Source organism: Arachis stenosperma, chromosome 4, assembly GCF_014773155.1.
Source record: "Arachis stenosperma cultivar V10309 chromosome 4, arast.V10309.gnm1.PFL2, whole genome shotgun sequence".
NCBI lineage: Eukaryota > Viridiplantae > Streptophyta > Magnoliopsida > Fabales > Fabaceae > Arachis > Arachis stenosperma.
Genome location: NC_080380.1, coordinates 27,000,240 through 27,015,538, shown reverse-complemented (window position 1 = coordinate 27,015,538; position 15,299 = coordinate 27,000,240).

Genomic DNA, 15,299 nt, shown 5'->3' with positions numbered 1-15,299 from the left:
TTTTTGAATTTTGAAGGTAGGTAGGGTTTATGGGGAAGAGTGGATGGATGTGAGTGGTGAAGGGGGTAATTGAGAAGAGAGATTGAGGTGATTGGTGAAGGGTTTTTGGGAAGTGTGACATGGGGAAGAGTGAAAATAGGTTTAGGAGGTAAGGTGGGAATATAGTAGGTGGGGATCCTGTGGGGTCCACAGATCCTGAGGTGTCAAGGAATTCCATCCCTGCACCAAATAGGCATGTAAAATGCCTTTGCACACCATTCTGGCGTTTAAACGCCGAGTGGTGCACGTTCTGGGCATTCAACGCCCATGTAAAAGCATGTTTCTGTCGTTGAACGCCAGTTTCATGCTTGTTACTGGCGTTCAACGCCAGCTTTTCTTCTAGGCACATTACTGGCGTTCAGCGCCAGAATGTTGCTTGTTTCTGGCGTTCAGCGCCAGATTCATGCTCTGTTCTGGCGTTGAACGCCAGCCAGATGCTCCTTACTGGTATTGAACGCCAGCCTGTGCTTCCTCCAGGGTGTGATTTTTTTCTTCTGCTGTTTTTGATTCTGTTTTTAATTTTTATATTTTTTTCATGACTCCTCATGATCATGTACCTAATAAAACACAAAATAATAATAAAATAAAATAAAATAAAAATTAGATAATTAAAATTGGGTTGCCTCCCAACAATCGCTTCTTTAATGTCAATAGCTTGACAGTGGCTCTCATGGAGCCACAAGGTGATCAGGTCAATGTTGTATAGTCCCAACACCAAACTTAGAGTTTGGATATGGGGTTTTAACACCAAACTTAGAGTTTGGTTGTGGCCTCCCAACACCAAACTTAGAGTTTGACTGTGGGGGCTCTTCTTGACTCTGAACTGAGAGAAGCTCTTCATGCTTACTCTCTTTTGTCACAAAGGGGATGGCCCTGTGCCTTAAACACAAGGTAGTCCCCATTCAATTGAAGGACTAATTCACCTCTGTTGATATCTATCACAGCTCCTGCTGTGGCTAGGAAAGGTCTTCCAAGGATGATGCATTCATCCTTTTCCTTCCTAGTGTCTAAGATTATGAAATCAGTAGGGATGTAAAGGCCTTCAACCTTTACTAACACGTCCTCTACTATTCCATAAGCTTGTCTCAATGACTTGTCTGCCAATTGTAATGAGAACAAGGCAGGTCGTACCTCAATGATCCCCAACTTCTCCATTACAAAGAGTGGCACAAGATTTATCCCTGACCCCAGATCACACAGAGCTTTTGCAAAGGTCATGGTGCCTATGGTACAAGGTATCAAAAACTTGCCAGGATCTTATTTCTTTTGAGGTAAAATTTGCTGAATCCAGGTATCCAGTTCACTAATGAGCAAGGGAGGTTCACTTTCCCAAGTCTCATTACCAAACAACTTGGCATTCAGCTTCATGATAGCTCCTAAATATTGAGCAACTTGCTCTCCAGTCACATCTTCATCCTCTTCAGAGGAAGAATAGTCTTCAGAGCTCATGAATGGCAGAAGGAGATTTAATGGAATCTCTATGGTCTCTATATGAGCCTCAGATTCCTTTGGATCCTTAATAGGAAACTCCTTCTTGCTTGAGGGACGTCCCAGGAGGTCTTCCTCACTAGGATTTTCGTCCTCCTCCTCCCTTGTGCATTCGGCCATATTGATTATATCAATGGCCTTGCACTCTCCTTTTGGATTCTCTTCTGTATTGCTTGGGAAAATACTAGGAGGAGTTTCAATGACTTTCTTACTCAGCTGGCCCACTTGTGCCTCCAGATTTCTAATGGAGGATCTTGTTTCACTCATGAAATTGAAAGTGGCCTTTGACTGATCAGAGACTAGATTGGCTTAATTAGAAGTGTTTGGTTCAGAATTCTCTGTCTGTTGCTGAGAAGATGATGGAAAAGCCTTGCTATTGCTCAGCCTGTTGCGTCCACCATTGTTAAAGCCTTGTTGAGGCTTTTGTTGATCCTTCCATGAGAAATTTGGATGATTCTCCATGATGAGTTATAGGGTTTCCATAAGGTCACCCATGTAATTAACCTCTGCCATGGCAGGGTTCTCAGGATCATAAGCTTCTTCAGAAGCTGCCTCTTTAGTACTATTGGATGCATGTTGCCATCCATTCAGACTTTGAGAGATCATGTTGACCTGTTGAGTCAACACTTTGTTCTGAGCCAATATGGCATTCAGAGCATCAATTTCAAGAACTCCTTTCTTCTGAGGTATCCCATTATTCACGAAATTTCTCTCAGAAGTGTACATGAATTGGTTGTTTGCAACCATGTCAATGAGTTCTTGAGCCTCTTCAGGCATTTTCTTTAGGTGAATAGATCCACCTGCAGAATGGTCCAATGACATTTTCGAAAATTCAGAGAGACCATAATAGAATATATCTAATATGGTCCATTCTGAAAACATGTCAGATGGACATCTTTTGGTCAGCTGCTTGTATCTTTCTCAAGCTTCATAGAGGGATTCACCATCTTTTTGTTTGAAGGTTTGAACATCCACTCTCAGCTTGCTCAGCTTTTGAGGAGGAAAGAATTTATCCAAGAAGGCTGTGACCAGCTTATCCCAGGAGTCCAGGCTATCCTTGGGTTGTGAATCCAACCATATTCTAGCTTTGTCTCTTACAGCAAAAGGGAAAAGTATGAGTCTGTAGACTTCCGGATCAACTCCATTCGTCTTTACAGTCTCACAGATCTGCAAGAACTCAGTTAAAAACTGATAAGGATCTTCAGATGGAAGTCCATAAAACTTGCAGTTTTGTTGCATTAAGGCAACTAGCTGAGGTTTCAGCTCAAAGTTGTTGGCTCCAATGGCAGGAATGGAGATGCTTCTTCCATCAAATTTGGACGTTGGCTTTGTGAAGTTACCAAGCATTCTCCTTGCATTATTATTATTTTTGGCTGCCATCTCCTTCTCTTGTTCTAATGTTTCTGAAAGGTTGTTTCTGGATTGTTGTAATTTAGTTTCTCTTAGTTTTCTCTTCAGGGTCCTTTCAGGTTCTGGATCAATTTCAACAAGAGTGCATTTATCCTTGTTCCTGCTCACATGAAAGAGAAGAAAACAAGAAAAGAAGAGGAATCCTCTATGTCGCAGTATAAAAATTCCTTTATGTTAGTAGAAGATGAAAAGAGGGAAAGAATGTAGAAGAGTTGGTTCGGATATTTGGATGGAGAGAGGTGAAGAGACGTGTTAGTAATTAAATAATTAAATAGAATAAGAAAAGAGAGGGAGAATTTTCGAAAATAATTTTGAAAAAGGGGTTAGTAATTTTCAAAAATTAAAGATAAGATAAGATTAAAATTAAAATCTAGAACAAAAAGAATTTTTGAAAAAGAGGTGAGATATTTTCGAAAATTAGAGAGGGAAAAGTAGTTAGGTGGTTTTGAAAAAGATAAGAAACAAACAAAAAGTTAATTAGTTAGTTGAAAAAGATTTTAAAATCAAATTTGAAAAGATAAGAAGATAAGATAAGATAAGATATTTTTGAAATCAAATTTTGAAAAAAAGATAAGATAAAAAGATAAGAAATTTTTTAGAAAAAGATATTTTGAAAAAGATTTAATTTTTAAAATGACTTAGCTAACAAGAGACTACAAGATAAGATTCTAGAAATTAAAGATTGAACCTTTCTTAACAAGAAAGTAACAAACTTCAAATTTTGAATCAATCACATTAATTGTTAGCTAATTTTCGAAAATATGATATAAAGATAAGAAAAAGATTTTGAAAATATTTTGAAAAAGAATTTTGAAATTTTCGAGAAATAAAAAAAAAAAGAAAAAGATATAATTTTTGAAAATGATTTTGAAAAGATAAGATTTTTAAAATTTGAAATTTTGACTTGACTTGTAAGAAACAACTAATTTTGAAAATTTTTGACCAAGTCAACCCAAAATTTCAAAAATTTGGAGAAAAAAAGGTAAAGATATATTTTTTTTATTTTTGAATTTTTTAATTATAAGAGAGAAAAACACAAAAATGACCCAAAACATGAAAATTTTGGATCAAACACTTAATGCATGCAAGAACACTATGAATGTCAAGATGAACACCAAGAACACTTTGAAGATCATGATGAACATCAAGAACATAATTTTGAAAAATTTTTGATGCAAAGAAAACATGCAAGACACCAAACTTAGAAATCTTTAATGCATGGACTCTAACAAACAAAAAATGCATATGAAAAACAACAAACAACACAAAACAAGACATCATCAAGATCAAACAAGAAGACTTGTCAAGAACAACTTGAAGATCATGAAGAACATCATGAATGCATGAATTTTCGAAAAATGCAAGAAAAATTTTTTTTAAAGCATGCAATTGACACCAAACTTAAAACATGATACAAGACTCAAACAAGAAACATAAAATATTTTTGGTTTTTATGATTTTCTAATTTTTTTGTATTTTTATTATTCTTTTTCGAAAATAATGTTAGGAAAAACAAAAAAGAAAAGAAAAATTTTGAAAAAGATTTTTGAAAAGAAAATTACCTAATCTGAGCAACAAGATGAACCGTCAGTTGTCCATACTCGAACAATCCCCGGCAACGGTGCCAAAAACTTGGTGGACGAAATTGTGATCAACAATAATGGCTCTTTGACATGTGCCTAAAAACTAACTCAGCACTTTCTTCTCACAACTCCGTTCAACTAACCAGCAAGTGTACTGGGTCATCCAAGTAATACCTTACGTGAGTAAGGGTCGATCCCACAGAGATTGTTGGTATGAAGCAAGCTATGGTCACCTTGTAAATCTCAGTTAGGCAGATTATATTGGTTTATGGATTTTTGAATAATTAATAATAAATAGAAAATAAAAAGGGATAGAAATACTTATGTAAATCAATAGTGGGAATATTAGATAGGCGTGTGAAGATGCTGTGCTCCTCTCGGATCTCTATTTTCTTATTGCTTTCATCCAATCCTTCTTACTCCTTTCCATGGCAAGCTGTATGTAGGGCATCACCGTTGTCAATGGCTACATCCCATCCTCTCAGTGAAAATGGTCCTATGCTCTGTCACAGCATGGCTAATCATCTGTTGGTTCTCAATCAGGTTGGAATAGAATCCATTGATTCTTTTGCGTTTGTTATCACGCCCAGCCTTCAGGAGTTTGAAGCTCGTCACAGTCATTCAATCCCGGAATCCTACTCGGAATACCACAGACAAGGTTTAGACCTTCCGGATTCTCATGAATGCCGCCATCAATTCTAGCTTATACCACGAAGATTCTGTTGGGGAATCTAAGACATATGCGCCCGGCCTAAGGTAGAACGGAAGTGGTTGTCAATCACGCGCGTTCATAGGTGAGAATGATGATGAGTGTCACGGATCATCACATTCATCAAAGTGTTGTGCAATGTATATCTTGGAATAAGAATAAAAGAGAATTGAATAGAAAGTAATAATAATTGTATTGAAACTTGAGGTACAGCAGAGCTCCACACCCTTAATCTATGGTGTGCAGAAACTCCACCGTTGAAAATACATAAGTGAAAGGTTCAGGCATGGCCAAATGGCCAGCCCCCATGATCTGAGAACTATGCACCCCCAGATGTTTCTTAGATCTGAAGTGATCAAAAGATGTCTAATACAATAGTAGATTATCCTATTTATACTAGACTAGCTACTAGGGTTTACATGAGTAGATTATCCTATTGATGCATAAATCTACTTCCGGGGCCCACTTGGTGTATGCTTGGGCTGAGCTTGATCTATCCACGAGCTGAGACGTTTATTGGAGTTGAACTCCAAGTTATAACGTGTTTTGGGCGTTCAACTCCGGAACATGACATGCTTTTGGCGTTTAACTCTAGACAGCAGCATGTACTTGGCGTTCAACGCCAAGTTACGTCGTCAATTTCCGAATAAAGTATGGACTATTATATATTGCTGGAAAGCTCTGAATGTCGACTTTCCAACGCCGTTGAGAGCGCGCCGTTTGGAGTTCTGTAGCTCCAGAAAATTCATTTCAAGTGCAGGGAGGTCAGATTCCAACAGCATCAGCAGTCCTTTTGTCAGCCTTTTTTCAGAGTTTTGCTCAAGTCCCTCAATTTTAGCCAGAAATTACCTGAAATCACAGAAAAACACACAAACTCATAGTAAAGTCCAGAAATGTGAATTTAACATAAAAACTAATGAAAACATCCCTAAAAGTAGCTTGAACTTACTAAAAACTACCTAAAAACAATGCCAAAAAGCGTATAAATTATCCGCTCATCACAACACCAAACTTTCCAACATTGACCTGATCACCTTTGTGGCTCCATGAGAGCCGCTGTCAAGCTATTGACATTAAAGAAGCGCTTGTTGGGAGGCAACCAAATTTTATTTATCTAATTCTTATTTTATTGTTATTTTGTGTTTTATTAGATACATGATCATGAGGAGTCACGAAAAAATCATAAAAATTAAAAACAAAATCAAAAACAGCAGAAGAAAAAAATCACACCCTAAAGGAAGCACAGGCTGGCGTTCAACGCCAGTAAGATGCATCTGGCCGGCGTTCAACGCCAGAACAGAGCATCATTCTGGCGCTGAATGCCAGAAACAAGCAACATTCTGGCGCTGAACGCCAGGAATGTTCCTAGAGAAGAAAAGTTGGCGCTGAACGCCAGTAACAAGCATTAAACTGGCGTTCAACGCCAGAAACATGCTTTACATGGGCGTTGAATGCCCAGAATGTGCACCACACGGCGTTTAAATGCCAGAATGGTGTGCAAAGGCAATTTACATGCCTATTTGGTGCAGGGATGGAATTCCTTGACACCTCAGGATCTGTGGACCCCACAGGATCCCCACCTACTATATTCCCACCTTACCTCCTAATCCTATTTTTGTGATTACTCTTCCCCATGTCACACTTCCCAACACCCTTCACCAATCACCTCAATCTCTCTTCCCAATTACCCCCTTCACCACTCACATCCATCCACTCTTCCCCATAAACCCCACCCACCTTCAAAAATTCAAAACCATTTTCCCACCCACTCCCACCCTAAATGGCCGAACATATACTCCCCCCTCTCCCTATATATACCCTTCCATTTTACTTCATTTTCACACAACACTACCCCCTCTTCCTCACCTTGGCCGAACCTACATCTTTCCTTCTCCTCCATATTTTCTTCTTCTTCTTCTTCTTCTCTTCTTTCTTCTCTTGCTCGAGGGCGAGCAATATTTTAAGTTTGGTGTGGTAAAAGTATAAGCTTTTTGTTTTTTTCATTACCATCAATGGCACCTAAGGCCGGAGAATCCTCTAGAAAAGAAAAAAGGGAAGACAAAAGCTTCCACCTCCGAGTCATGGGAGATGGAAAGATTCATCTCCAAGAGCCATCAAGACCACTTCTATGATGTTGTGGCAAAGAAGAAGGTGATCCCTGAGGTCCCTTTCAAGCTCAAGAAAAATGAGTATCCGGAGATCCGACATGAAATCCGAAGAAGAGGTTGGGAAGTCCTAACCAACACCATGCAACAAGTCGGAATCTTAATGGTTCATGAATTCTATGCCAATGCATGGATCACTAGGAACCATGATCAAAGTATGAACCCGAGTCCAAAGAATTATCTCACAATGGTTCGGGGGAAATACTTAGATTTTAGTCCAGAAAATGTGAGGTTGGCATTCCACTTGCCCATGATGCAAGGAGATGAACGCCCCTACACTAGAAGGGTCAACTTTAATCAAAGGTTGGACTAAGTCCTTATGGACATATGTGTGGAAGGAGCTCAATGGAAGAGAGACTCCAAAGGCAAGCCAGTCCAACTAAGAAGACTGGACCTCAAGCCTGTGGCTAGAGGATGGTTGGAGTTCATTCAACGCTCCATCATTCCTACTAGCAACCGATCTGAAGTTACTGTGGATCGGGCCATCATGATTCATAGCATCATGATTGGAGAGGAAGTAGAAGTTCATGAGGTCATCTCCAATGAAATCTACAAAATAGCCGACAAGCCCTCACCCATGGCAAGGCTAGCTTTTCCTCACCTTATTTGCCATCTATGTTACTCAGCTGGAGTTATCATAGAAGGAGACATTCTCATTGAAGAGGATAAGCCCATCACCAAGAAGAGGATGGAGCAAGCAAGAGAGACCCTTCACGGTTCTCAGGAGATACATGAGGAAGCTCATCATCAAGAAATCCCTGAGATGCCTCAAGGGATGCACTTTCCTCCCAACAACTATTGGGAACAACTCAACACTTCCTTAGAAGATTTGAGCCACAATGTTGAACAATTAAGGGTGGAACATCATGAGCACTCCATCATTCTCCAAGAAATAAGAGAAGATCAAAGAGCAATGAGGGAGGAGCAACAAAGGTGATGAGCGGATAATTTATACGCTTTTTGGCATTGTTTTTAGGTAGTTTTTAGTAAGTTCAAGCTACTTTGAGGGATTTTTCATTAGCTTTTATGTTAAATTCACATTTCTGGACTTTACTATGAGTTTGTGTGTTTTTCTGTGATTTCAGGTAAATTCTGACTGAAATTGAGGGATTTGAGCAAAACTCTGAAAAAAGGCTGACAAAAGGACTGCTGATGCTGTTGGAATCTGACCTCCCTGCACTCGAAATGAATTTTCTGGAGCTACAGAACTCCAATTGGCGCGCTCGCAACGGCGTTGGAAAGTAGACATCCAGGACTTTCCAGCAATATATAATAGTCCATACTTTATTCGGAATTTGACGACGTAACTTGGCGTTTAACGCCAAGTTCATGCTGCTGTCTGGAGTTAAACGCCAGAAAAACGTCATGATCCGGAGTTGAACGCCCAAAACACGTCATAACTCGGAGTTCAACTCCAAGAGAAGCCTCAGCTCGTGGATTGATCAAGCTCAGCCCAAGCATACACCAAGTGGGCCCCGGAAGTGGATTTAAGCATCAATTACTTACTCATGTAAACCCTAGGAGCTAGTTTATTATAAATAGGATGATTTATTAATGTATTAGACATCCTGGATTGTATTTTGAATCTAGTGATCACGTTTTGGGGGCTGGCCTCTCGGCCATGCCTGAACCTTTTACTTATGTATTTTCAACGGTGGAGTTTCTGCACACCATAGATTAAGGGTGTGGAGCTCTGCTGTACCTCAAGTATTAATGCAATTCTATTTTCTTTTATTCAATTCTCTCTTATTCTTATTCCAAGATATTCATTCGCACCCAAGAACATGATGAATGTGATGATTATATAACCCTCATTATCATTCTCACTTATGAACGCGCGTGATTGACAACCACTTCCGTTCTACATGCAATAGAGCTTGAATGTGTATCTCTTAGATTCCCCAACAGAATCTTCGTGGTATAAGTTAGATAAATGGCGGCATTTATGAGGATCCGGAAAGTCTCACCTTGTCTGTGGTATTCCGAGTAGGATCCTGGGAATCCGGAAAGTCTCACCTTGTCTGTGGTATTCCGAGTAGGATTCCGGTAATGAATGACTGTGACGTGCTTCAGACTCTGGTGCACGAAATTGTGATCAATACGTTTCAATACACAAACAATCCCCGGTAATGGCTCCAAAGACTTGGTGCTCAATACCATGGCATAAACACAACTTCGCACAACTAACCAGCAAGTGCACTGGGTCGTCCAAGTAATACCTTACGTGAGTAAGGGTCGATCCCACGGAGATTGTTGCTATGAAGCAAGCTATGGTCACCTTGTAAATCTCAGTCAGGCAGACTCAAATGGGTATAGTGGTAAACGAATAAAGCATAAAGATAAAGATAGAGATACTTATGTATATCATTGGTGAGAGCTTCAGATAAGCGAATGAAGATGCCTTCCCTTCCGTCTCTCTGCTTTCCTACTGTCTTCATCCAATCCTTCTTACTCCTTTCCATGGCAAGCTCGTGTAGGGTTTCACCGTTGTCAGTGGCTACCTCCCATCCTCTCAGTGAAAACGATAGCATATGCTCTGTCACAGCATAGCGGAATTCAGCTGTCGGTTCTCGGTCAGGCCGGAATAAAATCCATCGATCCTTTTGCGTCTGTCACTAACGCCCCGCCTGCTAGGAGTTTGAAGCACGTCACGGTCATTCAATCATTGAATCCTACTCAGAATACCACAGACAAGGTTAGACCTTCTGGATTCTCTTGAATGCCGCCATCAGTTCTTGCCTATACCACGAAGATTCCGGTTAAAGAATCCAAGAGATATTCACTAAGCCTCGTATGCTTATAGAACAAGAGTGGTTGTCAGTCACTTTGTTCATAGGTGAGAATGATGATGAGTGTCAATCATCACCTTCATCAAGTTGAAGAACAAGTGATATCTTGGACAAAGAACAAGCGGAATTGAATAGAAGAACAATAGTAATTGCATTAATACTCGAGGTACAGCAGAGCTCCACACCTTAATCTATGGTGTGTAGAAACTCCACCGTTGAAAATACATAAGAACAAGGTCTAGGCATGGCCGTGAGGCCAGCCTCCCAAATGATCTAAGATAGCATAAAACTCAAAGATAGCTACCAAGATGATTCTCTCTATATCAAATACAATAGTAAAAGGTCCTACTTATAGAAAACTAGTAGCCTAAGGTGTACAAAGATGAGTAAATGACATAAAAATCCACTTCCGGGCTCACTTGGTGTGTGCTTGGGCTGAGTAATGAAGTATTTTCGTGTAGAGACTCTCCTTGGAGTTAAACGCCAGCTTTTATGCCAGTTTGGGCGTTTAACTCCCAATTAGGTGCCAGTTCCGGCGTTTAACGATGGAATTTCTTGAGGTGACTTTGAACGCCGGTTTGGGCCATCAAATCTTGGGCAAAGTATGGACTATCATATATTGCTGGAAAGCCCAGGATGTCTACTTTCCAACGCCGTTGAGAGCGCGCCAATTGGGCTTCTGTAGCTCTAGAAAATCCACTTCGAGTGCAGGGAGGTCAGAATCCAACAGCATCTGCAGTCCTTTTGAGTCTCTGGATCAGATTTTTGCTCAGGTCCCTCAATTTCAGCCAGAAAATACCTGAAATCACAGAAAAACACACAAACTCATAGTAAAGTCCAGAAAAGTGAATTTTAATTAAAAACTAATAAAAATATACTAAAAACTAACTAGATCATACTAAAAACATACTAAAAACAATGCCAAAAAGCGTACAAATTATCCGCTCATCACAACACCAAACTTAAATTGTTGCTTGTCCCCAAGCAGCTGAAGATCAAATAGGATAAAAAGAAGAGAATATGCAATGAACTCCAAAAACATCTATGAAGATCAGTATTAATTAGATGAGCGGGGCTTTTAGCTTTTTGCCTCTGAATAGTTTTGGCATCTCACTTTATCCTTTGGAACTCAGAATGATTGGCTTCTTTAGGAACTCAGAATCCAGATAGTGTTATTGATTCTCCTAGTTAAGTATGATGATTCTTGAACACAGCTACTTATTGAGTCTTGGCTGTGGCCCAAAGCACTCTGTCTTCCAGTATTACCACCGGATACATAGATGCCACAGACACATAATTGGGTGAACCTTTTCAGATTGTGACTCAGCTTTGCTAAAGTCCCCAATTAGAGGTGTCCAGGGTTCTTAAGCACACTCTTTATTGCCTTGGATCACAACTTTATTTCTTTCTTTTCTCTTTTTTTTTCTTTTTCTTTTTCTTTTTCTTTTTCTCCTTTTTTTTTCGCTTGCTTCCTTCTTTTTTTTTTTTTATATTCACTGCTTTTTCTTGCTTCAAGAATCATTTTTATGATTTTTCAGATCCTCAGTAACATGTCTCCTTTTTCATCATTCTTTCAAGAGCCAATATTCATGAACCACAAATTCAAAAGACATATGCACTGTTCAAGCATACATTCAGAGAACAAAAGTGTTGCCACCACATCAAAATAATTAAACTGTTATAAAATTCAAAATTCATGCAATTCTTTTCTTTTTCAATTAATAATAATTCTTAAGAAAGGTGATGGATTCATAGGACATTCATAACTTTAAGGCATAGACACTAAGACACTAATGATCATAAGACACAAACATAGATAACCATAAGCATAGAAATTTCGAAAAACATGAAAATAAAGAACAAGGAGATTAAAGAACGGGTCCACCTTAGTGATGGCAGCTTGTTCTTCCTCTTGAAGGTCTTATGGAGTGCTTGAGCTCCTCAATGTCTCTTCCTTGTCTTTGTTGCTCCTCTCTCATGATTCTTTGATCTTCTCTAATTTCATGGAGGAGAATGGAGTGCTCTTGGTGCTCCACCCTTAGTTGTCCCATGTTGGAACTCAATTCTCCTAGGGAGGTGTTTAGTTGCTCCCAATAGTCTTGTGGAGGAAAGTGCATCCCTTGAGGTATCTCAGGGATCTCATGATGAGAGGGGTCTCTTGTGTGCTCCATCCTTTTCTTGGTGATGGGCTTGTCCTCATCAATGGGGGTATCTCCTTCTATGTCAACTCCAACTGAATAACAGAGGTGACAAATGAGATGAGGAAAGGCTAGCCTTGCCAAGGTGGAAGACTTGTCCGCCACTTTATAGAGTTCTTGAGTTATGATCTCATGAACTTCCACTTCTTCTCCAATCATGATGCTATGAACCATGATGGCCCGGTCTAGAGTAACTTCGGACCGGTTGCTAGTGGGAATGATTGAGCGTTGGATGAACTCCAACCATCCTTTAGCCACGGGTTTGAGGTCATGCCTTCTCAATTGAACCGGCTTGCCTCTTGAATCTCTCTTCCATTGTGCGCCCTCTTCACATATGACTGTGAGGACTTGGTCCAACCTTTGATCAAAGTTGACCCTTCTAGTGTAAGGATGTTCATCTCCTTGCATCATGGGCAAGTTGAATGCTAACCTTACATTTTCCGGACTAAAATCCAAGTATTTCCCCCGAACCATAGTAAGATAATTCTTTGGATCCGGGTTCACACATTGATCATGGTTCTTGGTGATCCATGCATTGGCATAGAACTCTTGAACCATCAAGATTCCGACTTGTTGAATGGGGTTGGTAAGCACTTCCCAACCTCTTCTTCGGATCTCATGGCGGATCTCCGGATATTCACCCTTTTTGAGTGAAAAGGGGACCTCGGGGATCACCTTCTTCAAGGCCACAACTTCATAGAAGTGGTCTTGATGCACCCTTGAGATGAATCTATCCATCTCCCATGACTCGGAGGTGGAAGCTTTTGCCTTCCCTTTCCTCTTTCTAGAGGTTTCTCCGGCCTTGGATGCCATAAATGGTTATGGAAAACGAAAAAGCAACGCTTTTACCACACCAAACTTAAAAGGTTTGCTCGTCCTCGAGCAAAAGAAGAAAGAAGAGAGTAGAAGAAGAAGAAATGAGGGAGAAGGTGATGGCTTATGTATTCGGCCAAGGAGGGGGGGAAGGGGTGTTTAGGTTGTGTGAAAATGAAGGAATGAAGAAGGGTATTTATAGGAGAGAGGGGAGATGGGGTTCGGCCATTATGGGTGGGTTTGGGAGGGACAGTGGTTTGAGCTTGAAGGGTGAGGTTGGTAGGGTTTTATGAAGGATGGATGTGAGTGGTGAAGAGAAAGATGGGATTTGATAGGTGAGGGGGTTTTTGGGGAAGAGGTATTGAGGTGATTGGTGAATGGGGGAAGAAGAGAGAGAGTGGTGGTGGGGTTGGTGGGGATCCTGTGGGGTCAACAGATCCTGTGGTGTCAAGGAAAAGTCATCCCTGCACCAAATGTTGCTCAAAATCACGTTTTGAGCCATTTCTGGCGTTAAACGCCGGGCTGGTGCCCATTCCTGGCGTTTAACGCCAGGTTCTTGCCCTTTTCTGGCGTTTAACGCCAGTCTGGTGCCCCTTTCTGGCGTTAAACGCCCAGAATGGTGCCAGACTGGGCGTTAAACGCCCAACTGCTAGGTTTACTGGCGTTTGAACGCCAGCAACTTCATCCTCCAGGGTGTGCTGTTTTTCTTCCTGTTTTTCATTCTGTTTTTGCTTTTTCAATGGATTTTGTTGCTTCTTATGATCATCAACCTACAAAAAACATAAAATAACAAAAGAAAATATATAAATTATAATCATTGGGTTGCCTCCCAACAAGCGCTTCTTTAATGTCAGTAGCTTGACAGAGGGCTCTTATGGAGCCTCACAGATACTCAGAGCAATGTTGGAACCTCCCAACACCAAACTTAGAGTTTGAATGTGGGGGTTCAACACCAAACTTAGAGTTTGGTTGTGGTCTCCCAACACCAAACTTAGAGTTTGACTGTGGGGGCTCTGTTTGTCTCTGATTTGAGAGAAGCTCTTCATGCTTCTTCTCCATGGTGACAGAGGGGTATCCTTGAGCCTTAAACACATAGGATTTTTCATTCACTTGAATGATCAGTTCACCTCCATCAACATCAATCACAGCCCTTGCTGTGGCTAGGAAGGGTCTGCCAAGGATGATAGATTCATCCATGCACTTCCCAGTCTCTAGGACTATGAAATCAGTAGGAATGTACTGGTCTTCAACCTTTACCAAAACATTCTCTACAAGTCCATGAGCTTGTTTTCTTGAGCTGTCTGCCATCTCTAATGAGATTCTTGCAGTTTGTACCTCAAAGATCCCTAACTTCTCCATTACAGAGAGAGGCATGAGGTTTACACTTGACCCTAAGTCACACAGAGCCTTCTTGAAGGTCATGGTGCCTATGGTACAAGGTATGGAAAACTTCCCAGGATCTTGTCTCTTTTGAGGTAGTTTCTGCCTAGACAAGTCATCCAGTTCTTTGGTGAGCAAAAGAGGTTCAGTCTCCCAAGTCTCATTTCCAAATAACTTGTCATTCAACTTCATGATTGCTCCAAGGTATTTAGCAACTTGTTCTTCAGTGACATACTCATCCTCTTCAGAGGAGGAATACTCATCAGAGCTCATGAAAGGCAGAAGTAAGTCCAATGGAATCTCTATGGTCTCATTTTGAGCCTCAGATTCCCATGGTTCCTCATTGGGGAACTCAGTGGAGGTCAGTGTACGCCCATTGAGGTCTTCCTCAGTGGCGTCCACTTCATCTCCTTCCTCTCCAAATTCGGCCATGGTTATGGCTTTGCACTCTCCTTTTGGATTTTCTTCTGTGTTGCTTGGGAGAGTACTTGGAGGGAGTTCAGTAACTTTCTTGCTCAGCTGCCCCACTTGTGCCTCCAAATTTCTAATTGAGGACCTTGTTTTATTCATGAAACTTTGAGTGGTTTTGATTAGATCAGAGACCATGGTTGCTAAGTCAGAGAGGTTCTGCTTAGGATTCTCTGTCTGTTGCTGAGAAGATGATGGAAAAGGCTTGCTATTGCTAAACCTGTTTCTTCCACCATTATTGTTGTTGAAACCTTGTT